Source organism: Hylobates moloch, unplaced genomic scaffold (genome assembly GCF_009828535.3).
Source record: "Hylobates moloch isolate HMO894 unplaced genomic scaffold, HMol_V3 SCAFFOLD_5, whole genome shotgun sequence".
Lineage (NCBI taxonomy): Eukaryota > Metazoa > Chordata > Mammalia > Primates > Hylobatidae > Hylobates > Hylobates moloch.
This window is the reverse complement of record NW_026652280.1, coordinates 119375026-119398644: the sequence shown is the minus strand read 5'-3', so window position 1 is coordinate 119398644 and position 23619 is coordinate 119375026. Positions and strand designations below refer to the sequence as shown.

The 23619-nt window shown below is 39.2% G+C and overlaps 1 long non-coding RNA gene across 1 annotated transcript in view; it reads left to right on the top strand.

Moving 5' to 3' along the window:
• LOC116469687 (uncharacterized) overlaps positions 1–7294 on the top strand; it is a 29980-nt gene extending 22686 nt beyond the window's left edge. The window contains exons 2-3 of the long non-coding RNA XR_004248317.1: positions 6187–6317; positions 6864–7294. This is a non-coding gene — a long non-coding RNA (uncharacterized LOC116469687). The remainder of the gene's footprint in view (positions 1–6186; positions 6318–6863) is intronic.
• The last annotated feature ends 16325 nt before the right edge of the window (positions 7295–23619 follow it).

Sequence of the window (23619 nt, the reverse complement as noted above, 5' to 3'; positions counted from 1 at the left end):
TTAGGTTCTGATAATTGACTTGGATCCTTCAGAACCTCTAGGAATTTATGCTGATGATATTTTCCCTAAACAACTTCTCATTATGGGCACTGAAATTTACTGATCATGTGCTATGTGCCAAGGCTCATTAGTAGGGAACACAGCCCAAAAGCATGATTATAAGCAAAGGAGTGGCAAGGTAGAGGTGGACTCAGATTGCTACAGAGGCACAGAGGGAGGGAAGGACCTGCTGCCTGGGATGGAGAGGAGGAGTGTATTAGTCAGGGTTCTCTAGAGGGACAGAACTAATAGGATATATGTATATATGAAAGGGAGTTTATTAAAGAGAATTAACTCACGCAATCACAAAGTAAATCCCAGGACAGGCCATCCGCAAGTTGAGGAGCAAGGAAGCCAGTGGTGGATCAGTCTGAGTCTCAAAACCTCAAAAGTTGGGAAGCCAACAGTGCGGTCTTTAGTCTATAGCTGAAGGCCTGGGAGCACCTGGCAAACCACTGGTTCAAAACCAAAAGTCCAAAAGCTGAAGAACTTGGAGTCTGATGTTTGAGGGCAGGAAGCATCCAGCAAGGGAGAAAGATGAAGGCAGGAAGATTCAGCAAGTCTGTTCTTTCATCTTCTTCTGCCTGCTTTATTCTAGCTACACTGACGGCTGATTAGATGGTGCCCACCCAGATTGAGGGTGGGTCTGCCTCTCCCAGCCCACTGACTCAAATGTTAATCTCTTTTGGCAACACCCTCACAGACACACCCAGGAACAATACTTTGCATCCTTCAATCCAATCAAATTGACCCTCGATATTAACCGTCACAGGGAGGGAGAAAGCGGGGGGTACAAGAAGGTATTCACCTGCAGGGGAGAGTAGGTGGATGGGTATTATTAGAACAGCACACACAAAAAGTCAGAGGGCCGAGGACACACACAGAGTCAGAGATCAGTCAGGTTTGTGGAGGGGCCAAAATTTTGATGTATGAAGTGAAGAGAGAGATTTATGTGAAACTAACAGTTGAAAATGGCCAGAAAGACAGAGAGGAATGGACTGTAAAAGATCCATGAAAGAACCTAGCGCCTTCCAAGGAGGCTGCCCTAAAGCTCATGCCTGTTAGGTGAAACCACCCTACAATTAGATGTAGGGTGACATCTCACTAATGAGGACCCTTAGTAGAATTTAAAATTTATGCTGAATTCCACTTTCTTTTTCTTTTTGTTTTTGAGACAGGGTCTCACTCTGTCACCTGGGCTGGAGTGCAGTGGTGCAATCATGGCTTACTGTAGCCTCTAACTCCTGAGCTCAAGTGATCTTCCCACTGCAGCCTCCCAAGTAGCTGGGATACAGGCACATACCACCAGTGCCAGCTAATTTTTTGTGTTTTATGTAGAGATGGGGTTCTGCCATGTTGCCCAGGCTGGTCTTGAACTCCTGGATTCAAGCACTCCACCTGCCTTGGCCTCTCAAAGTACTGGGATTACAAGTGTGAGCCACATGTAATAACACCCGGCCTAAATTTCACTTTCTAATGAAATGTGTTAGAACAGGATTCCATAGCTACCTCAGAGGAGACAACACATACAGCACATAAGATCTTGCTGTGCTTGCCTTCTCAGATGAAGAAAGCTGGAAAAAAAAGCTGTTAAAGAGACCTTTTTATAATTAGCTTGGGAAAACAGGGGCCTTCATAAAAACAGAGATGGAGAGACCCATAGCCAAGATCCCTGGAGACTTCAGGAAGGGCAGTTGCCTAGCAGTTTCTTAGCATAAGGCCATACCTGCCCCATGCAAAAGTACTAATGCAAATGAATGTGCATGGACACCTAAGAGAGGTATAGAGGCTCAGCCTTAAGTATGTCAGTCTAAACGTTTTAATACTATCTAAACTAACAGGATATACAAAAATCCTCTGCATGTGGCCCTGAAGTGCACAGGTTTTTAAAAGTCCCTCTTCTTCTAGACTCTTCACAGAACACAGATGCCACCGTACAGTTCCACAACTCCATTAAAAAGTGTGCAAAGGATATGAACAGACACCTTTCAAAAGAAGACATACATGCAATTAATAAGCATATGAAAAAAGCTCAACACCACCAATCATTAAAAAATGCAGATCAAAACCACAATGAGATATAATCTCACACTAGTCAGAATGGCTACTATTAAAAAATCAAAAAATATCATGTGCTGGCGAGGTTGTGGAATAAAAGAAACGCTTATATGCTGTTGGTGGAAGTGTAAATTAGTCCAACCATTGTGGAAAACCGTGTGGGAATTCCTCAAACAGCTAAAAACAGAAATGCCATTCAACCCAGCAATCTCATTGCTGGGTATATACCCAAAGGAATACAAATTGTTCTATCGTAAAGACACATGCACATGTATGTTCACTGCAGCACTATTCACAATAGCAAAGATATGGAATAAACTTAAATGTCCATCGATTATACACTGGATAAGGAAAACATGGTACATATACACCATGGAATACTATGCAGCCGTAAAAAAAAGAATGAGATCACATCCATTGCAGGAACATGGATGAAGCTGGAGGCCATTATCGTTAGTAAACTAACACAGAAACAGGAAACGAAATATCACATGTTCATATCCTTTGCACACTTTTTAATGGAGTTGTGGAACTGTACGGTGGCATCTGTGTTCTGTGAAGAGTCTAGAAGAAGAGGGACTTTTAAGAACCTGTGCACTTCAGGGCCACATGCAGAGCTAAATGATGAGAACACGTGAACACGTACAGGGGAACAACAGACACTGGGGCCTATCAAAGGGTAGACAGTGGGAGGAGGGAGAGGATCAGGAAAAATAACTAATGGGTACTAGGCTTAGAACCTGGATAATGAAATATAATCCATACAGCAAACCCCCGTGACATGAGTTTACCTATATAACAAACCTGCACGTGTAAACCTGAACTTAAAAGTTAAAAATAAAAATGAATACATATAAACAAATGTCTGGCCTCATTAAAATTTGAGTTAAAACTATGATTCATGAGCAACTTTTGTTGTTAGAGAAAATTATTTATTTTCATGACCCAAGTTGAACTCTAGGCTGTGAAGAAACTAAATCTAAGAGAAGTCTTCACAGTGATGTCTACAGAGGCTTTAGAAGGTCCTCATGGAACCTTCGCTTTCCTTTGGTGGGTGTTTGTTGTTCCCCGTGTAGCACTCACTTCCCCTTCCTCTAATGGCTCCTTTAGGGCGTGTCAGATCCCCATGGCATGCAGTCTTGGGGGGATAGTTAGCAAAAGTTTCCTATCAAGGACGCATGGATCAAGCTAGACCTACTTGTTTCCTAAAAATTAAATATTGGGTATAATGACGGAAGAACAGGAAATTGTTGGGGTTGATTCTATTTCTCACTCTTTCTCTCTCTTCCTCCCTTCTTCCCTCCGTCTGTCTCCTTTTCATTGTGTTAAGTTAGCCAGGAATAGTTTCTATTGATTGCAACAAAAAAAAATCCCAAATGATATATTGCAGTTCATGCATCTCAGTATCTTGTGAATCTAGTTTAACCATCAGGAGGGCAGCCACAAGGGTAAGACAGATGAGGGGAACCTGGACAGAGATACCAAGATTATAGCTTTCTAGAAAGCTCACTAGAATTTCCAAGTTGCTTCAAAATGGCATATGAGGAAGAGGAAAGGGATAGTGGAAGATTGTATAGAATGGAAAATGCTGCAAACATGGGCCAATGGAGGCTCTCTTGGGCACTAATTCAGGTTATGAGAAGCATTATGAGCAAGGCACAGCAGTCAGAGGGCAGTACCATGGGCCAGCTGAGTCACCGCCATGATTCAGGTAAAGGCAGAACAATAAGATGGAGTCCATACACTAAGATGCCATTCAAGAAATATTTAGGGCACTATCAGATGAATGAGGCAGAGCACCCTGGAGCAACCAGCCGCAGCCACAAGGAAAGACATGGAAGTATTGGCTGCAGCAAGTGCCAGAATTGAGGGCTACTTGCTCAGCCATTGCGGGAGGCTGTCATTTCTGACCTGGTGTCCTCACTGGCTGTTTCCCCAGAGAGAATGGGAGAGTTCTAAGGGAAATCCAGGTGCCTCAGAGGCTCCTCTGTATCACTGCTGTTGCCCTCTGTCAACCTAAATAACCAACAGAGAAAGCCTCTCTAAAAGAAAATGGTGCTTATTCAGGAAAAGGGCATTGCAGTATGGGAGCCATAGTAAACAATGTGTGTATTCAGGGAGATAAGAGGTACGTAAAGAAAAATGAAGATGATTACTTTGATTCTGACAACTTTCACACTTCCAATAGCTGGGAAGAGACCCTAATCTCAGGACTCTTCAGGGTCTTCTACAACCTCCATATTCAGAACTACAAACAGCAGGATCTTCCAGGACCTCACATTCTGGAGTAATTGTTTATAAAGGGAAGTCATACAGCACAGTGGGCCTGAATTTTGAATTCCTTTTCCCTTTGCCACAGCTGCGAAGCCCAGAGATGCTCACTAGCCATTTCACAGGGTTGCTGTGAGGATAAATGAGATGTTGCACATAATGCATTTAGCACAGAGTCCCACGCACATGAAGTGCTCAACAAAGTTAGACAGAGTGCCAGCAAAGATGCTCACTGACGCAACCAGGGACTGCTCCAATTCCTTCATTGTCACTATCAAAGTCCTGTACACATTCTGTGGAAGAAAAAAGCCTGCTGCTGTGCTTGCACCCCGTGACCATTAAGTGGCCCTAGAAGACTTCTACTGCAGGTGGAGGGGTCAGAAGGGTGGTGGCTGTTGCTTCAAGAAGGGGGAACGGGAGCATCTGGCAGCGACATCCCTTAAAGCCAAGTGGCAGCTGATTCACACAAATGGTATTTGGGTAGAGGTGGAAGGAGTAAGAGAGAAGCCTGCCCCTGCCTCCCAGAAGCTGGCTCCTCTCTCATCATCACAGCTGCCATCTTTCATCATCCAGGCCTCCCCCAGATGTGGCAGACAACTCACCCATAGAATCTCCTCCCACACCAGGAACATGCTGAGACTTTGCTGCCTGTTCCTGGCACTCTTAGGATCTGTGCTCTGGTCCCTTGCGTAACTGGCAGAGAATAGCAGCAGAACAAAAGGGGTATGGGGAGATTAAAAATTGTTTTGGATGCAGCTGGAGAAAAAAGTACATTCGACATTTAGGTAGATATAGTATTATGGCAAGATAAAATACTCATCAAGTTTAGAGGAGATCCATGTTCACAGAGAAAAAAATCACAAGTTGCAACAGTTAGCAACACAAGGCTCAATCCCTCCACTTGTACAGCTGCTTCCAGCGAATCATGGTTGGCGTAATGTTGGCTCCAGCATCAGGGGTACAATGATGGACACAATGAAAATTAACTCATTTCATTTAAAGTCAGAATATAACTTCAGCAAAAAAATTAAACTTCCTTTGGGTATTTGCATTATATTTTTAAAATATAGAAATTTCCAAAGATTTTTTTCTATGTTCATGTCCAATTGCTTTTTCAACATCAACAAAATTCCACTTGGAAATTGTTCTGCTATCACACTGCCCCTTCAGAAATGGTCCACAGGTTAGTGGTGCTGAATTCTCAGCTCACTCTTAAAAGTTCCCTGGAGGAACTCTAGCACTCATTTCCAGTGGCTTCATATATGACTCTAATAACAATATTTATATTTGGTACGTGGATAAGAAAATATTGTTTACCTGGAGTCCCAGACCCTGTGCTAAGAACTTTACAGGTGTCGTCTAATTTTGCAGGTAACAAACATGGGAGAAGTTCACATCAGAGAGCTGGTAAGTAGAGAAGCTGGGATTCAAACCTGACCCACTTCTTTGCAAATCTTAGGTGACCTTGATAGAGTTAGTCGGGCATGTTTCCTCATCATGAAGACCCCAGTTTTTATAACTGTCTCTATGTCCACAGTATCTGGCATATATTATTAGAAGCCCCCACAAAAGTTTATTCTTAGTCATTGGTTTTACTTCTTCAAGTAGGACACACCTGAGTTTACCTCCTCCTAGCATATTCCAACTCCATAACCAAAGTAAAGCACTCCACATCTGTAGCTCTCTCTCTAGAATTCTAGGAGTAAGGTTGAAATCTAAAATAGGAGTTCTACAAAAACAAAATGAACACTTTTTGTTGGTTACTGAGAGAACTAACAAAACTTGTTTTGAATTGACATTGCTGTTTGATTGTCACAGGTTTCTTCACAGATTGGGATAAAGGATGAAGAGAAGTAAACTGAATTACTAAGGACGCAACATTAATGGAGACAGCCAAGTGATGTAAATGGTGGCTGGCCACGAGTGGATCTTGAGTGCCAGTTATCTAGGTATCACTCCATCCAGTTTCCCCTCCTCATTCCGGTTGCCAACACAGGCATCAGAGACTCTTTCCAACTCATCCCTGTTCATACCTCATAGCAATCCCCTGAGAATAGATATATTGCTATCCCCATTTTACTGATGAGATAACTGGCTTAGAGGAGCCAAACAACTTGCCCAAGATCACAGAACCACTGAGTGGCAGAGCTGGATTACAACCAGCTCCCTCTAAGCCCTTAGAGTGGTAACTAATATTCTGTTTTCTAATAAAACCCTAGCCTTTTGTAAAAGATGCACTTTAGGAACATTCCTAAGATAAGTAATGACCTGCAGAGATTGCATTTCTGATCCAAATCAAACCTAGGCTGAAGGAGACGAAGCAAGGGCCAAACACAATGATTCATTGCCTACCTTGTGAAAGACAACAGTAATTCTAGGTCAAAGTCTAATGAACGGATGTCCGCATAGTAATTAGCAGTGCCGGCACCCTGACTGGCAGTCTTGGCAGAGCAGCTGTGATCGTCATAGAAACTGGACTCCTCTCTCCCCCACAGAGAAATTCCACGTGGCTGATCCAGGATGGATTAGGCTGCCAATGACTCTCTTTCTCCCGCAAGCTGGAATCCTGCCCCTTTAACACCTTTCCAGAGAGAGGCAACCCATGGAGGGTCACAGCAAGATGGGATGATTGTGCCTGGTAGTAAAAATATGTATCACCCTTCATTTCATCCAGCTTTGAAGTTTCTGCTAGCAGCTCACACATGCCCCCAAGGGCAGCTCCTCAAATCTGCTAAAAAGTTAAGTAGAATTAATTTTGTTCAATATCTCCCGTTTTGTAAGATTCATCATTTTCAGTCAAGAATGACAATATTACTAATGGAACCAAAAGAATATATACTATTAACATTTCGTCTTAATTCTACAAATGTCCAAAAATCTCTGCAATTCCCTTAAAAATAAAAAAAAAACACGCAATATTAATTTAGGGAGCACTCTAGTTGAGCAATCAGTTCTATAGAAAATCAACGTTATATTACTCCTATTATTTACAGTATGTGGCATTACATCGTAAAACTACCTTATCTTTTACTGGGAAGACAAGGGGTGGAGGATTTGAAGAACCAAAACTTACAGAATTCCTAGTGTGAACTGAGCATGTTACTTCATCTGCATCTACGAGATTCTTATAATTATCTCCATCTTGTATGAAAGAAAACAACATTCAGAGAAATTAGATAACCAGTTCTCTGTCTCACAGACAGTGTGAAGCTGGTATTCAAAGCCCGGGCTGTCTGACTCCAAAACCTCTGTTCTTTCTACTCCAAATTTCACATATATTTATTTTACTTCACATGCATCTGTATCTGGGATTACTCTGTAATACATAAGTTATAGAAAAAAAATTTGGCTGGGCACAGTGGCACACGCCTGTAATCCTAGCAGTTTGGGAAGCTGAGGTGTGTGGATTGCCTGAGCTCAGGAGTTCGAGACCAGCCAGGGCAACATGGTGAGACCCCATATCTACTAAAAATACAAAAAAAAAAAATTAGCTGGACGTGGTAGAGCACACCTGTAATCCCACACTACTTGGGAGGCTAAGGCAGGAGAATCACTTGAACCCAGGAGACAAAGGTTACAGTGAGCTGAGATCGAGCCACTGCACTCCAGCTTGGGCAACAGAATGAGACTGCCTCCAAGCCACGCCCCCCCAGCCCCAGACCACCAAATTTAAACTAACTGGAACCCAACTAATTAAAATCTTGAATTAAATGATACTTCCTCAACCATATCTCCATTCTCTGCCACCATCATATTCTCAGCCTGTAGGGATAACAAGTAGTGACAAAACAACTAGGATCTATGATTGTTTTTAATGTTTAAAATGTGCCATGAGGTAAAATAATTAGCCCCACTTCCTAAATCAATTCCATTACACTGTGGTAACAAGGATTTCTGATATAAACCCAAAGCATTGTGAGATTTTAAATTATTGAAGAAAGATTCAACTATGTTCAGGATATCCTACTTAGGCAGGGAAATGTACTCATTTCCCAAAGTTTTTAGGTAGTAAGCTGAAAAAAAGTTGATTTTTTTTTTGTGGGGGGAAGGGACTATCTAGAAAACTCCATCACATAGTTCCTTGACTGTGTAGGTTAGTCTATGTAATTAGTTAAAAAGAAAACTTCATTTCCTTCCCAACCCCAAAATTTACCATGCAGATAAAAACAAGTGCCAAGGGCAATGAGGCAAAATGCTTGTATTTGAATCCCAGTTCCATCACTAGTCAGCCTTGGGACCAATGGCAAGACCTTACCTCTTTGGCATCAGATGCTGCAGCAATGAAATAATGAGTTAGAATAAGATACTCTCCAAGTCCTTGCCTGGGGTGTGCATTTATGAATTCATTCATTCAACAAATATAAATATTTTCATAAACACAATGTTTCAATGTTTTATGATACCATCTTGACATTCATCAGCATTACATATTTATTAGGCATAGTGATTACAAAGGAAGACTCAGTCATTTCCAAGGAGCTCACAAGGGGAAATCTGACATTTACACAACTGCCGAAGGTAGCCAAAGGAAAAAACAATGGTCCGTATGAGCAGGGCACTACAGGATTCCCCAAGAATTATTTAATTTTTTCATTATTTCAGTAGTTGTGCTAAGACAAAGGTGATGATCTATGGAACACTCCTTAGCCTCCACACTGGACGTGAGATTGTATTTAGTATTTGCTCTGCAGTCCTCCCTTGTTGTGAAAAGCACATATATCCAGAATAGTGACTAAACATAACCATAGGCAAATGGCTACATGCACATAGAGAGTCTACACAGGAAATGTGAACATATGTATATTGAACATTCATACATCAATACCCATCATATTTGCCTTCAATTCAGTTGCTATAGCAAATGTTTACTGTGTGGTGCTGAGTGGGCTGTAGAGGTAGAAAAGAAAGGATCTTGCCCCTCTAGGAGCACACCACTTATTCCATTTACTAAGGAAGACAGAAATATAACCAATTCCAACAGGGGCAATGACAGTGGTTCTAACAGTAATACTTCCAGACTGTAGTAAAGGAATATTTAATGTTGTCTAAAGAATCTGGGAAGACTTCTCAGAAAAAATAGGAGTTTATCTGAGCTCTGAAGAAGGAGCAGCTCTTTGATGGGGCAATGTGTGTGCAAATGTGTATAGAGAAGCAAGAAGGCCTAACATTTTAAGTAGCAACAATATGTCCAGACCCAGTGACAGGATCTATGTGGGCCAGAATCAGTAAATTTATATGGGTGCAGCATTAGGTCTTTGAGGAATGTAGTGGAAATCAAGGTTAGAAAGAGACACCAAAGCCGAGCACGGTGGCTCATGCCTGTAATCCCAGCACTCTGGGAGGCCGAGGCAGGCGGATCACCTGAGGCCGGGAGTTTGAGATCAGCCTGACCAACAGGGAGAAACCCCATCTCTACTAAAAATACAAAATTAGCCAGGCGTGGTGGCACATGCCTGTAATCCCAGATACTCGGGAGGCAGAGGCAGGAAAATTGCTTGAACCCAGGAGGTGGGGGTTTCGGTGAGGGTGAGCTGAGACTGCACCATTGCACTCCAGCCTGGGCAACAAGAGCAAAATTCCGTCTCAAAAAAAAAAAAAAAAAAAAGAAAGAAAGAAAAGAAAAGAAGGAGACACCAAAGCCACAGACTTCACTTTAATATTGAGTAACAATTAAGAGGATGAAATCTGGAGCTAGACTTCCTGAGTGTGAATCCTGGCTCCATGTGAACTTAGGCAAGTTACTTAGCCTCTTCTGTTACATTAAAAAGAATTGAAGTGTGGGAATGCTTTAAACAGTGCCTAGTATTTAATAAAGCCCATATATAGGTTCGGTATTCAATATACAATGGGGAAGCAATTAAGGTAATGGAATTAGCATGTGACCTAACTGGTCTACTTATATAGTTTTCCTTACTGTGCTATATTAAGGAGGCTGTATTTAGGAGCTGAAAAAGTTTGTGGTTGTCATTGTGTTGCAAAGTTAAGAGGAATATATATTTAATCTATGTAATTAGTAATGATAGGTTCTCAGTCTTGGGAGCTCTCAGGTTGTCCAGATCCCAAAGACAGACCATGGATGATGGTTCACATTCTCAGGAACTCCTGGGATTTGGAAGGTACATTTCCTTTCATTAAAATCCTCATGGTAGGCACATGCTTTCATATTAAATGATCATTCCATTTCTTATTCACTCTTTCATGATTTTTATTAGATTTTCTTAGAAAATACTAGTGTATTAGAAAATAAAAATTCGGGCTCATAGAAAAGAACATTGGATGTCTAGCCAGATTGGAACACATGATTCTTTTAAGAGATGCCAGGGACATTTCCCTCTCAGGAGAACTGGGAGCAACAGGCTTAAAGGGATTCTGCACACTGCATTAATTATTAGAACATGACTCTTTGTTCCTCTATTCTATTACTCACTGATTACAAACCTTAAGGAGAAAGGTCATTATTACAAACAGTAAGAAAACAGAGGTTTAAGTTAAAATTGTCTTGGAAGTCTATAAAACTGTGATTTTTCTTCCTTTGAGGAATAGTAAATGCAAGTATTATAATTCATAAGGGCTACTCCTTTATACAATTCAAAATCAAAATCTCATTACTCTCATAATTGCATTTTCAATAAGAATTAATTTCTGAACTTTATTAATTTTAACTATGGACTCTGCTCAAAGTTCTCAGGTTTGGAGAAAAAGTAGGGCAGCATTTCTATTCCATGCACTGAAAAAGACCTGGAAAGGAAGCGAAAAAGCCATCACGCTCCAGGAACTGCAGCAAGGCAGTGTGACCTAGTTGTAGACCCAGACACCTGGTATTCTTTCCTAGTTTTGCTGCTATCTGGGCCACATCATAGTCCTAACTTCTCTGAGCTTGGTTTTCTCTCTCTGTTGAAGTGTACATTAATGCAGGGAATTTACTATTGTGGTTATATTCTTGTAGTCACCAACGGTAATTCTCTCTCTCTGTCTCTCTTCCTCGCTCTTTCTCTCTCTCTCCTTCTCTCTTTCTCTCTTATTTTTCTGTATAAAGACTCAAACTAGAGGCTGATAGCTACCCTAAAAGTCCAGAATTCACCACTACACAATATATTCATGTAACAGAATGGCACTTGTACCTCTTAAATTTATTTTTAAGGCTCAAACTAGGAAGAAATGAGATTTTATGTATACACTTATGAATATGTATGTATACTATATATGATGAAATTATATAATACACAGTCATGTTGTAGATGTTTAAAAATCATGCTTCCAGCCAGGCACGGTGGCTCACGCCTGTAATCCCAGCACTTTGGGAGGCCGAGGCGGGTGGATCATGAGGTGAAGAGATCGAGACCATCCTGGCCAACATGGTGAAATCCTGTCTCTACCAAAAATATAAAAATTAGCTGGGCATGGTGGTGGGCACCTGTAGTCCCAGGTACTCGGGAGGCTGAGACAGGAGAATTGCTTGAACCAAGAAGGCAAAGGTTGCAGTGAGCCAAGATTACACCACTGCACTCCAGCCTGGCAACAGAGCAAGTCTCTGTCTCAAAACAAAAAAACAAAAAACAAACAAACACACAAACAAAAAATCAATATATTATAATTCATCATTGTTATTATTTTAATGCTGAAATGTTTCCCAAATTTAACCCAAGGGAGCCCAAGACAGTTCCTGACCTATTGGTCATTTCTTCATGATTCTCTGAGCATGTCTTGCTTTCCAGCACAATAGTGTATTCCAGAAGCATATTTATACACTCCTCACCTGGAATTGACCACTTCCCTCAAGGAATTCTGACTCCCTTTAGTAGGCAATGGTCTTTAGAAATCAACATCTGAAAGTCACAACTGGAATTTGAACCCAGACTGTGGGACTGCAGAGCATGCTCTCAACATTGTATAATATCCTCTAATAAGTGAGGTACACCAAAGATGCTCTAGGAATACAGAGGAGGATGTGGGTGGAAAAAAAGGGAGGATTTCACTGGGAAGGCTTGCCTTGCAAATCTACCTTTACTGTTATTTCCATGCTGATACCAGAGTGATTTCATTTAATCACCTGGACACTATGGAAACAGTCTTTGCTACTTGAGACCAAATCTATCCCAAATTATGGTTTTCCCATATTTCACCCTAGTCACAAAAATCTCTGAAAAAGCTCCTCTTTCCTGGTATTCAAAGAGAGCTAAGAGAAGCCACTCCTCTCCTTCATTCTACTCCTTTACCTTCCTTTACACATTCACACATTCTTTTTGGATTTCATTTTTTCCTCAAAGCATACAAAGTTTCTTTCAAAAGGAATTCTCTTTCTTCAGAGTCATGGTTTGGGAGCTTCTAACTCCTATCCTTCTCATAATAGATCTCTCCAGACCTCATTATCTTAGCATAAGAGTTAGTACAGAATGTCACCATGTTTTAAACCCAACTTCTTTCCTTTCTGCAAATACATAAATAAACAAACCCAAGTTTAGATTTCAACTATCCTGCCTCAGCCATGTGTGAGCACCTCTCAAATCCACATTTGTTTTAAGAAGGCAATTTTTTTTTACCCTAAGTTTAAATTTGCATAGTGAGGGAGTATCGGAGAAGATGGGCAGCTTGGAGTTAACGCTGGAGGCCAGGTTTCCTTAAACGGAGCAGCAAAAGCAAGCCAGCTGAGAGCTTACCTGGGTTGCAGCGGCTGAAAATGCAGAGCCTCGTAGTTTTGTGCAGTGCTAGATGGAGTCACTTCCCTGGCATCCTTCACTTGTCACTACCGTGTGTTTTCTTTAATACTATTGCACTGCAATTGCCACTGCTGCTATCAGTAATGAAATTAATAATAATAACAACATCCTGACCTATTCTGCCATCGCAAATTTCAGTCCATTCTAGCCCGCCAAGGAGATGGCCAGCCTGTAACACTGCAGTTGAATATTAAGTGATCTTTCAGTAGCACAAAGGAAGGAATCAAGGGCCTGTTTAAAACCATTCCCTTAGATCTATTGCAGATAGGAATCAATAAAGCATCCATGTTCAGGGTCACAAATTGGCTTGGAAAACAAATCCACAACTGAGAACCCTGTGGCCTCCCCTGGAGCACTCCAGGCCAGATCTCTCCCTGTCTAATGACAAACTCTAAGAGCCAGGGTAACCTATTACTCACTCCCAAGCTGTTGTGGGCTGTTTTTTTCTTTTTTTTTTTTTTTTTTTGCTGTCGCTTGACTATAAGCCAAACAAAATGAACGTTCATATGGTGAACTTGGCAGCTGTCCCACTCCAGACTGTGCTTTTCCACAAGCCAAAGGAGGCTTTGAAGCTGGCCTCCCCTCCACTTTGCCCCAAGCTGGGGAATTACCCTTGGAGGAGCAGCAATCAGCTGGCAGTGAGCCATGCTGCCCTTCGGGTCAGGAGACATTCAGGAAAGTCCCGGCCTATGGGCCTCATAGCTGAGCAGAATGACTTGGCCTGTTCCCGGGGCTGCCAAAGGTGTCCTGTATCTTTTTGCTGAATTTCTAGGGAAAAAAGCTTAGCGTTTTATACTTACATTTTAACATAAGAATATCTGTTCTTTTGCCTGTATGTATTGAGATAGAAAGGTGTCCCACTGCAAGGCTTTAGAAATGTTTTGCAAACTCACACTCAGTTTGCCAATAATTCACAGTAAGATCTGAACTCACATAGTCAAGATTGGATACAAAGAGCACTGGAATGAAGGGATGGATGAGTGAACAAATGAAATTAGACTATACCACGAGGGAATGGAGTACATGAATGAAGACTGGACATCAGGAATCTGGGTTTTGGTCCTGGCTCAGTCCCTTCCTGGCCTCTCATTTAACCACTTGCATGTCAACAGCCCCACCTAGAAAATAAAAGGCTTGGAGAAATGATTTTATCTCTTCCAGATATAGATGATTTATTATATCACTTGTGTGCATATACAGATTAATAGTCCAGCATGAAAGCAGTTTATAATTTGTAGCCATCAGTAACAAACAGCCTCCGAATAACCAGAAATCCAAAAGCAGCCAAAAATTGAATTATACCGCATGATTAACAAATTGTGAATTTGAATTTTGACTCTGTCACAAGGTCAGGTAACTCAGTCTCTGTGGCATGGCTCACTGTAAATATTCTAGACACATTTGCTCTCAAACTAAAGTATTTTTAAAATATAACAAAATTTACCCTTACAATTTACCCTTACAAATTACCCTTAACAATTTAAATTATTATATTTAAATTGTTGTTATTAAATTAAATTGTCATATTAAATTAATTGTTATATATAAATTGTTATATTTAAAATATAACAATTTACCCTACATATTAGAGTAAATATTATATTTACCCTTGAGATATTATACTAATGTCCCAAGACGGACACAGATAAGCTCTTCAAAATGGTTCCTCTTTGAAGACTCTAATTCTGGAGGAAACAAAGTGTTCGAATCATACCAAAGGTCTTCCAAGTAATGAACAAGTAAGGGAGCACCTCATAAAGTAAACTAGAATGCCACAATTAGTATGGATGCTTAAGATGACTCAAATGTGTGGTTTTTCTAAGACTAATCTAATTTAGAAATGTATATTATAGAATTAAAAATGAATACTATAATTTAGAAATACTACTTCTGACTATCCTTTTTCCTCTATTTTTATTTTGTAATTTTGAATTTTTTTTCTTTTTATTTTCTTTTTAAGAGACAGGGTCTTGCTCTGTCACCCAAGCTGCTGTGCAGTGGCATGATTATAGCTCACTGTATCCTCAAACTCCTGGGCTCTGGCAATCCTCCTGCCTTGGTTCCCAAAATTCAGGGATTACAGATGTGAGCCACTGTGCTCAGCAATTTTAAAATCTTAAAACAGTGTTATATTAATATAAATCATGCTAGAATTTGACATTTCAAAGAAGTTGGGGATAAAAACATTTCTTAGGGGACCAACAATGATCACCAATTTGTAAAATGGGCCTAGACTCACCCACATCACCCAAGTGATGTTTCCTTCTTTAGAGCTGCTCTACATGTAATTAAGAGAACAGAAGGGCCACCTGCATCAAATGCACAACCTTCGTAGCACACACAGTTCCAGTGAAAATCCAAACAGCTATTGGGATGAACTGAGGAATTATGTTTATCAGGTCTTTAAGATGAAAATACCACCAGTATTTATTACTGAGAAAAGAATCTGTTAGCAAACACTAGATCAATAAATTTTACCTCTCAAAAAAGTGTTTCACTTCATTCTTCCACTTTTGACTCCAAGTCATAAAAGACCCAGCGTAGAATAAAGTAGGTATGCTGAGAGGATTTAGACATCCTCTCTCATGCCCAAGCAGGGTCATATGCTTAAAAACGGTCCTTGGCAGAAGAATATATCTTTAATTCCTTTAACATATTAAAAACTAAGCCTGGGGCCAGGCATGGGGCCTTGCACCTATAATCCCAGCACTTTGGGAGGCTGAGGCAGGCAGATCACCTGAGGTCAGGAGATCAAGACCAGCCTGCCCAACATGGTGAAAACCCCGTCTCTACTGAAAATATAAAATTAGTCGGGCATGGTGGCACGTACCTGTAATCCCAGCTACACAGGAGGCTGAGGCAGGAGAGTCGCCTGAACCCGGGAGGTGGAGGTTGCAGTGAGCCGAGATCGTGCCATTGCACTCCAGCCTGGGCAAAAAGAGTAAAACTCTGTCTCAAAACAAAAACAAACAAACGAAAAACCAAACCTGGAAGAATAAGATCATACAGTTTTCCCAGTTGTGTATGGGATTCTTCTCACCAAAGCTTAGCCACAAAGCTGGAGTTAGAGCAAAAGAGGCCATGAAGTAGATGGAAAAAAAAGAGAAGCCCTTCATTTTTGGAGACTGGGCGATTGTGGTTGAATGAAGGAAGACAGTTAGAAATAGGAGACTGAGATAATAGAGAAAAATAATAAAACATATATTCTTTGATTCCATCTGTGTTAAAACTGCAAATTAGAGTTATGTTTGAGAAAATGTAGGAGAGAAGACTCCTTTTGCTACATGCACTTTAAATTCTCAAGGAAGTATACTAGTTGTGTTCTCAGAAGAAAACAAATAGAATGCTAGATAATATTTACATCCCTTGCATACCAGACCAGAGGAAACAAACAGCCCTGTTCAGAAACTGGGCAGGTGTGGAAACAATGTAAACTTGAAGGAACTCTATCATTGTGTTATGTTCCTGGAGAAGCAAGAGACCTCCTGAGATCATCAACTTTTAAAAGCAGTGTTTAATCTTCCAGGGACGAACCTTCTATTGCAATACACATAATAACCACAAAGCTTGTAAAACATATTGTGGCATTTAATCTATAGATGCTCATTATAGGAAACACAAGTTATTCATTTAAACTGTAAATGTAAATACCAGCTTGTGTCAACTGACACACTACTATGCAAATTGTATAGATACTTTTATAAGTCAGAGAGCTCCAGACTCCCTAGTCTGACCTTCCCTTTGCAGATTGAATAAGAAAAGCGAAGCAAGTAATGTTTACCACACAGTTTCATGTAGCCCAAATGATGAAGAGCCATTGTGAATATCACCTACTTTGACCCATTATGCTCCACTATCCTAGAGATTATATTTTACCATCTTGGTGACTCTATTGCTTTGCAGTTCAGGTTTGGATTTGATAAGTAAAATAGCAGCATGAAAATGTTAGCTTCATGCTTAATAGGCTAGGCTATGAGGAAGAAAATGTTAAACAATAGCGCTGGCATATTTTTTCCTATATATTTGAGAATAAAAAATTAAAATTAAGAAGGCAAAATAGGAATACATAGGTTTTAGAAATAATAGTGCATATATGCTCCAATGTATACTATTTACCATTCAATTAAAAGAATCAAAAGAACTTTATTGATTGGCAAGAAAAATTAGCAAAACAAATATATATAAAACAAGAACTGCTCTGTCTAGCAATTTGTAACCCAGTTGGGTGATGGCCTCAATTAGACAGAAGCACTATAATTGGGCATTTGATCTTTGCTCCTTTGTCAAGTTCCTAGAAAATTTCTTTAACTGTAGATGGAGAAATTATTCTAAATGATAGTCAGCAAAAAAGAGCATCTGAAATACATTTCTCACTCTCTGGAGAGTGAGAGTGGCCCAGCACAGATTCCAGCGTTATAAATAGGATCTTCAGCATGTACTTGACATAGGAATATATCAGGAATCTTAGTAAAGATGGGGAGTTTTCACTGTTGCAAGCGGGACAACCACAGGTTCCATCTATCTATGTGTTGGTTGTAACCTAGGCTGCAGGCAACTGCAATCGCCCAAGCACACCTATCACTGGTGTGCCATTCCCAATGTTCATAACTTGCACTTTGTCAAGACTTCATTGAAAAAGTACAGGCAATAAGTGGGAAAAATAATTGTTCATTTGGTGGCAAATTTAATGGGTTTTGAAGCCTGAGGTGTGAGCAATACACCCACACGCACATGCAAACACACACACACACACTGATATGGTTTGGCTGTGTTCCCACCCAAATCTCAACTTGAATTATAGTTCCCATAATCCCCCCATGTCATGGGAGAGACCCAGTGGGAGGTAATTGAATCATGGGGGTGGTTACCCTCATGCTATTCTCATGATAGTGAGGGAGTTCTCACGAGATCTGATGGTTTTGTAAGAGACTTTGCCCCCTTTGCTTGCCACTTCTCCTTGCTGCTGCCATGTGAAGAAGGACATGTTTTCTTCCCCTTCCACAACTATTGTAAGTTTCCTGAGGCCTCCCCAGCCTTGCAGAACTATGAGTCAATTAAACCTCTCTCCTTTATAAATTATCCAGTCTCAGGTATTTCTTCATAACAGCATAAGAATGGACTAATACACATATTTTAAAAAGGAATTCTAGCAATTCAATTTCTAATCTAATTATAATGTTCACAATACCACATTGTTCTGGGAAGTAGTTATGCTGCCATAAAATTCCAGAATACAAATGTAAATGTTTGCTTCAGATTCTGTTTAAAAAATGGAAAATTTCAAACTGAAGACATCTATTTGGTTACTTCTTAGACATTCCATTTAAAGAGGTAAGTAGAGAACTAGATAAAGGAGGTGTGGAAGAAGTAAAGGGAATTTAGCTGACACATCTATATCTCTAATAGCAGGCATGTTCCATCTGCTTACTTCGGTAAGTAGAATATGCTGCCTGCTATAGACACTTAAATGCAACTGATGGTAGAATTGATCGATTTAAAGAGATAATTCTTTGGAGGAAGAAAGGGAACAAACTATCTCTGGATAACTTAATCCAATATAGAAAAATAAAACCATATGGATTTAATGACAGATTTAAAGGCATTTTAAAAGAAATCATAAATAAGTATAATGCAAAATAGCTAAACTATTTGCTAAAACTTTTGAAAATCATAATGAAATTGATGGTTTCCTGAAAAAATAGAAATCAAAATGAACTGAAGAAATATGAATCCAAAGAACAGACCCAAGGAAAAGCTCTTAGTTCTTAGTAACTATTCAAGAAATATAGAGAAAATTTCCAAGATTTATCTTCCAAACAGTCTCAGGACCATATCAATGAGTCTATAATTATAATTACATTTATTAGTTACATTATCAGGCATTTATTATCTGCCTGAGATTGCACTAAGTGATATACATGTTTTATCTCTTTAATCCTCATAACAACCATATGATATGAATTATTATTTTCAAAGTTTTATGGAAAAAAGAAGAACCTGAGACTTAGTGAGAACTTATAATACTACTATATGCTAGGGAAACTTTACTGGACAAATAAACCAATTTCAGCCAAATTAATTTCAAGGAGAAAAGAGAGAAATATGGATAGTGAAACCTATAGATTAAGAGATTTAAAATATGTGTATTAATTTATTTTTCTTTTTTTTTCTTTTTTTTTTTTTGAGACAGAGTCTCACTCTGTTGCCCAGGCTGGAGTGCAGTGGTGCAATATTGGCTCACTGCAACCTCCGCCTCCCGTTTTCATGTGATTCTTCTGTCTCAGCCTCCTGAGTAGCTGGGACCACTGGTGCACAACACCACACCCGATGACTTTTCGTATTTTTTTTTTTTTTTTTGAGACAGAATCTCACTTTGTTGCCCAGGCTGAGTTGCAGTGGCGTGATCTCAGCTCAGTGCAAGCTCTACCTCCTGGGTTCACACCATTCTCCTGCCTCAGCCTCCCGAGTGGCTAGGACTAATTTTTTTTTTTGTATTTTTAGTAGAGACGGGGTTTCACCGTGTTAGCCAAGATGGTCTAGATTTCCTGACCTTGTGATTCACCTGCCTTGGCCTCTCAAAGTGCTGGGATTACAGGCGTGAGCCACCATGCCCAGCCTACTATTTGTATTTTTAGTAAAGATGGGGTTTCACCATGTTGGCCAGGCTGGTCTCGAACTCTTGACCTCAGGTGATCTGCCCACCTCGGCCTCCCAAAGTGCTGGGGTTACAGGCGTGAGCCATTGTGCCCAGCCTAAGATGTTAATTAATTTCAAAGTGTAGACTTTATTTGGATTCTGATTCAAATGATAAAGTATAGCATAAATAAATAGAACATTTATGATATTTATGAGACAATTGGAATTTTGGAGACTTACTAGATATTGATATTTAAAATCACTATTAATTTGTGGATGTGATAAGAGGATGTGGTTATGTTTTTTAAAAGTATTTAGTTTTTAGAGATATATACTGAAATATTTACAGATGAAATACGATGTCTGAGGTTGTTTCAAAAAATATGGGAAGGAGAAGTAGATAGAGGGACAGATATGGTACAAGATTTCCCATGAGTTGACAAGTATTGAAGCTGAGTAATGGGTATATGTGAATTTGTATAACCATGTTTGCATATGCTTCACATTTTCCATAATGAAAAGTTTTCTTTAAAACTACTATAAAGTATAATAGTCAAACTGCTATGCCTCTGGCATAAGTAGAGATAGAATAATTGATGGAATAGAAAAAATAGCTTGGAAACAGATCTAAGCATGTGTACTATATAAAAAATAAATTTATTAATGATCAATGTCAGAAAAATAGGTTATGTCATGTAAGTTGTTGGGAAAATTGGCTTTTTTTTCCCAGAAAAAAAATCAACTTAGATCTACCATTTACCAAAAATTAGGTACAAGGTGATTAAATAATTAGAAAACACAAATAAATGTTTATCTTATATTTGAACAAGGAATAACTGACCAAGTGCAAAAGCAATTAAAGAAAGCACAGGAGTGACAGATTTAAACACACAAAAACTCAAACTGTTAGCACATCAAAGATTATAGCAAAATATGACGCTACACACAACAAACTGAAACAAATACACAGTGAAATGGCTGCTGAGGGGAAAGTATTCTTAAAATATTAAACACTTCATCCAGATTGAAAAGAAAAACATAAAGCCATTACAGAAAATTGACAAGGAATCTAAATAGGCAATTTACAGAAAAGAAAAGTTTAATATCCACTAAATAAATGAAAAATCAATCTCGCAATGTAATCAAATTAGAAAAAATAAAAACATCAATTAGATATTGTTTTAAATATCCACTAAATAAATGAAAAATCAATCTCGCAATGTAATCAAATTAGAAAAAATAAAAACATCAATTAGATATTGTTTTAATTTATTAAATTATCAAAATAATATGAATCCTGGTAAGATTACAATGAAACAGGAAACACCAGTCAGTGCTAATATATCCAAAAGTATGTATAATTTATCCAAAAGCCATTTGGCAATGTAGTATGAAAAGTCTTTAAAATGTTTAGGCCCTTTGATCTAATAATTCCAAAACTGAGTTTATCATAAGCAAATAATATGAAATGCAAACTTTATGTAAGTATAATATGTATAGCGTTATTTATGATAGTGAAAAATTGGAAATAACCTAAATATCAACCACTGGAGACTGGTAAGTCACATCCATATGATACAGTCATTAAAAAATCATGATCCAGCTAACATTTACTAACACCAAAAATGTTCACACTATATGAAGTTCATGTTCACATTGTACAATATTTACACTATGTATGTAGAAAAAAACTAGAAAGCTATCACCTAAATGTTCATAAGGTAATAATCAATTAAGCCAATTTAAATATTATGGATGTTTTAATAAAATAAAAATAACTTATGTTAAGCAGTTAAAATGGAATATAAACTGTAAACTATATACAAATAAATGCAAAGAATGATGGTAAACAAATTCACAGTCCCTAGCTACGCACAAATCAAGCATTGCTCTGAGCAGCCTGGGAGCTCAGGTGGCCAATAGAAAAACCAAAGAGAAGCAGTCATCCATGTTAGAAACCGGTGGGGAGCCCAGAATCCAGGAAGTGAAATATTAAAGATAGAAATAGGACCACTCCTCAAAAACTGCCTGATGCCAGCGCAGAGGGCATCTGGCTAGCTGCTCCTAATATGCTATTTACCATAAGGGCAAGAATTTGGGTCTGTGTGAGGCTAAGTCTGATTCTACAGCTATCTGAAGAACAAGGGAACTGATACTAGATAAGACAAAAAAAGAAAAAAGAAGCCTAATATTTCAGGTGATCTCTGACAGATATAGAAAGCAAGCTTTAAATAAAAACCTCGGACTTTCTACTGAGAAGAGAGAATTGTCGATATCAAAACAGTTCAACAAGCCTTAATAGTGAAGTTAAGTCAATCAGTACAGCTGAGAATAAGAATGAGTCAGTCTGGGGGCCCCATAAAATAAAAAAATAGCCTGAACTAGACTCACAAAACTGTCTCTATGAGGCTCCAGACTCAAGGATGCACTTGGGGCCCTGGTGAATGTGGAGTGTGCTGATGGAGGGGCTACAAAATAGCTTGTTTTTGAAACAGCAGAATAATTTCTTAGTGCTATTTTAGTGCTATCTTTGAATGCCTAATGAACATGACAGCTACAGATACCCCAGGTCTGATTGCCTAACAGATGGGGATGATCAACTTGTTTTTCTTGCTGCACTACCTCAAGCAAGATTCCAACAGTTCACTTTAGAGTCAACCAGAAAGGAACGACTTTACCTATGTTTTGCTCAACCTTTTGAAACAAATATTGAAACAACTATTTCTGTAAGTAAAGAATTGCTGCCTAATGCTGTCTTCATCTGCAGAATAGGTGCTGAACGGATTTTTTTCCCCATCACATTGAAGTTCTCTCTATACTGCAGTCTTTTAAAATGTATCTTGCACACACTACACATTCGGAGGAGGAGGAAGAGGTGGGCAGGTTGTTTACTCTGAGGAGCTCATGAAGAGGTTGGTGGTATTATGCCTTCAGGAGTTTAATCTCTGCAGTGATTGCATGTAGTTGTTCTGCAGTCATCTCAGATAGTGACTTCCCTTTAATAGGACCATTTATGTAATTCCTTTCTCCCCATTATGGGATGATTTTTCAAATTTCTTCTGTCCAAAAAGTAACAGGCATCCTTGGTAAAGTGCCAGGAAATGTCTTGTATTGGATTTTCAGATCCACAGATACTGCCAGGCCAAGGCAACAGGTTCCTTGTGTCGAATCACCCCATTGGAGGGTAAAGTCAGCCCCACTCCCACCTCTACCACCCAGAAACTTGTTTTTGGAAGAGAGTGACTTTAACCTTATTGATGATTGTCCCCAAAATATAGAATATATAGTTACACCTAATATTAAGAGCTGTCTGGGAAGTGGAGAAAACTGTAACATCATAGAGCTTCAAAGTAAAATTACCCCCTAAAACTTACTAAGAGCTCATTGTATATATAGCACCAGGGTGGAAGAGGCCTTAAATAGAAATAGAATCTCACTTTCTGTGCCCAAGCAGATTTGAAACTGAAATTAAATAAATGTAGGCATTCAACATTTAATAGAGAGTTCTGCCAGGACTTGGAGTTAGACTACCTAAAAGCCTGCCATTAAGGGTATATTTCTTTAACTAAAAGGCTTAGGTATCCATAACACCTAAAACTGGATCCTTAATCTCCCATGAAATATCAGCAGCTCCCCTGAAATGAGCATACATAATGAGCCAACTGTCTACCTTCTGTTGACTGGTCGGCACCTGCACAAAACCTGACTCACATACCCTAATTACAATCAAGAACAATAACCTGTCCTATTTATTAACCCAATGTAATATTCCTAGAAATGTTTACAGAGGAGGAAGAGTTTTATTTTTTTCCTAAAAATTGTGAACATATAAGTAACTGTAAACATTCCAGAGACATTATGTTCAAGTTCAAACATTCTAACCTCCCACTGTTACTTT